Here is a 3,544-nt window from a genome sequence, read left to right on the forward strand (position 1 = left end):
CTGGGCACTGCCGAGGTGCCCTTGAGCAAGGCACCGATCCCCCACAAACGCTCGCTGGGCGCTTCTCAGGGGGGCTGCCCATCACTCCACCATCTCTCTCCACATTTGCATGTCTATGAGCCCTTGTACCTTGTACTGCATGTGTGTGTCTGGGTTAAAATGCATGTCAAAAATAAAATATAGAAAAAAGAATTTCCCCATTGGTCTGTTGGTTTGTTTGGTTGAATGAGTCACCATTTGCAGCTGGTGATGAGGGGTAACAAGTAGACAAAGCTTTGTTTTAAGGGGTTACTGGTTTACTGTGTAGTCGGTACTTCACCAGCACTGTCCAACTGTGTCCAACAAATTTGCTGTTTAAAACAAACTCATTTCATTTATTTCACTCCGTATGCATTTGTTCCCTACAAGATAGTGGAGTGTTAATTCATGCAGCATTGCAGATTCATATTTCAGGTTGTGAATCAAAAACTTGAACAACCACTGCCTTCTCATTTAGCAAAGTTCAGGCAGATTTAATGCTAATCACCTAAAAAGTCCTCATTAACTTTCTCTGCCCCTTCTTACCTCTCTTACCTCACCCCACTATCATGGACCATTATGGACTGGTCTCTCCTGTGTCCAGCTGTCAGGACTGAGTGTCAGAGGGGCAGATGAGGCTTTCAGCTGTGCGGCCTCGTTGCTGTGAAGTTCTTTCCACAGATCTCTTTTTCACTCTACGTTCAAAATCTCTCAAACTTGACCTTTAAAAACAGTCTGTAGTGTATAATTTTCCTTTCCTTTTTATTCTTTTAGTTCTAACCTTTTTAAAAGTTTGCATCTGTTTGACATTTAATTTCTTTCACGTCACTTTTTTATGTAATCACTTTTAATGTCATTTCTATAAAGATGCAGAACAATTTTATATCTCTGTTTTATCTTTAACCATTCTGTTATTAAATTATAATAAATTTTTTTTTGTCTGACACTATTCTTTAAGCAGAGCTCCTCAAGTTTCTTTACGTTACACAAACCAAATCTTCCAGCCTTAACATTCAGATATTCTTTGTTTTTTCAACATATTTTATGTATTGACTCATCTAAATCTTCATTTAAAAATATTCAAACAAATATTTTGAAAGTAGACTTTTTTTCATTATCAGCCACTGTAATAGATAGATTAACTTTTACTCCATTACACTGCAGCAGGAAACAATATGCTTTTTTCTGCAGTTTTTCTTTTTACCTTTTTACTACTTGACTGTAGTTACAACACATCTTGCAGATTACAATTTACAACATTTAAAACATAAAACATAAGCAACATAAAGATTTTGAATTTATATTCAATCAGTGTCAGTGCATGAAATCCTCCAACTCATTTGAAGGCATGAAAATCAAAAAAAAGAAAGAGAGGCAAGTTTCTGGATTTCCAGTTTTGGGAATTTTCGTGTTTAATTTGAAGGATTTTTGTTATTTTATTATCTTATATTAGTGTATTATCATTTGTGATGCATGTAGATACTGTATGCAGCAATAACTTCACACTCTGATAGGTTGGTAAGTGCTGCTAATACTTGTTTTATCTGAAGTAAAATATTAAAGTCTATTGCAACTTTTACTTGTGGTTTAACTAAATGTACCCTGGCAAAGGGTTTGAATAATGCATCACCTGACATACATCTGGCTGCATTTCATCATTCTTCAAACATTGCTGTCTCATCTTGAGCTGAAACATTATGATTAATACTGCCACGTTTTGTCTTTTCCATTAGACACATTGAAAGTCTGTCCTGCATTAACCTACCGTACAGAACAGCAAAGACACATTGGCGCTACATTGCAACAAGATTTCTGAGACTGTGTGATCATCCGCAGTGAATTTAATCTATGGCACAGTAATGGAAAAACAAACAACTCTGTTTTATGTTCTGGTTTTGAATGTATATGTTGCGTTGTTTTACAGGGGATGGTGACTTTTGACAGTTTTCAGTCAGCTCTGAGGTTTTTTCACTGTGCTCCTCTTCATTCCAACATACCAACGTGTAGACGGATGTTCAGCTTTCCCTCCAAAGGGGATGTACACAGCAGTAAAAGAAAGGGCAAAAAAAAGAGAGAAAGAAATAGTGAGCGAGGAGGCGAGAGTGACACCATCACACCCAGTTGTCAGTTTGTTTGTGGGCCTCTCTCGCTGCACTACCCCGTTTTCTCGCTCCTTCATCGTTCCCCTCTCGGCTCTCGGTGTTTGGTTTACAGGCTGTGAAATCCAAGCCAGACCAAACGATGTCACCGGGGATGAAAGACGGAGAGGGCAGAGAAGAGAGAATAAGAAACAGAGGTTGGGAAAGACCTGGGGGTGGAAATGTGGAGGGTGCTGGAGAGATTTTGTCAGATGGAAGATGGATAGCATGCCAAAATATTGTGTCATCCATCAAAATCTCAGTGAAGTGAGTGGGATTTCAAGTAGGTTGGTGCAAAAATACATTTCACCAGAGCTGATAAAATGTTTTTTTTAAAAACGAGACAGAATTTTTTATTACATCACAATTTTTTTTTATTTCACTAAAGATTTTTCACATCTTAAAACAGCTTCTTATAGTTTTCTCTATTTACAAATTTACATATAAACATTTACAAAATGAGACAAGCATGTTTAACAAGAAAACTGTAAATGTATCCTGGGAAGTCCCTTCAGTTTGAGGTTTGACAATGCGCACGTGGGATCACATCTACACATCAGCCAGTGTACCATGATACTGACAGTAGTGAATAACCACAAGTACTGAAGAAGCTCGGCTCCCTAAAACCTCTGTTAGTGTCTGTTTTGTTCTCTCGACCAGCGTCTCTCAACCTTATGAGAACATGTAAAGGAGTGCGCAAAAATAAATATTTCTGGGATCCGAATGAATTCAGGCGCATTTCTTCTGAAATACATTGTCGATTGAAAAAAAGAATACATTTCTTTAGCGTTTAATCTGCACGAGCAGCAGTAGGCATCACTTTAAAGGCTCATGAGCCAAAAAGAGGACAAAAAAAAAAGGTTGAGGACCACTGATCTGGATTTGTTTACTTGTGTTGTCTCATAACTGAACTGAAAAAAACTTTCAGTGATGTTCATCGAATTTGCAGCACCTCAATCGGTGTTGAATGTGAATATGACAGTGGTGCTTTTAACAGAGACTTGAAGAGATAAAACAGGGAGCTGAGTGCTACACAACAACATAACAAAATTCCTACATAATGTATACCACATTGGCAGTAGCTGACAACATTTCCAAGAATGAATAATTTCTCTACATGTAGAGGAATAAAATTACTGCTGAAGATGAGGAGTACAATGCAAATCTGTACCAACGGTATGAATATTTGAAATCACAGGATAATGAAGACAAAATAATCCTCTTGTCATTTTCAATTTCATATTAATCCATTCATTATTTTTGATAATTTGCTTGCAGTTTTGTTCATTATGGCTGAAAAGAACTGTGCATCTTACATGGTCAAAAATGAGAATTTCCATCCTCATGATAAAATAATAATAATAAAAAAAAAAAGATCTTTGAGGTCC

This window comes from Larimichthys crocea, chromosome XIII (assembly GCF_000972845.2).
Source record: "Larimichthys crocea isolate SSNF chromosome XIII, L_crocea_2.0, whole genome shotgun sequence".
In the NCBI taxonomy this organism is placed as follows: Eukaryota; Metazoa; Chordata; class Actinopteri; family Sciaenidae; genus Larimichthys; species Larimichthys crocea.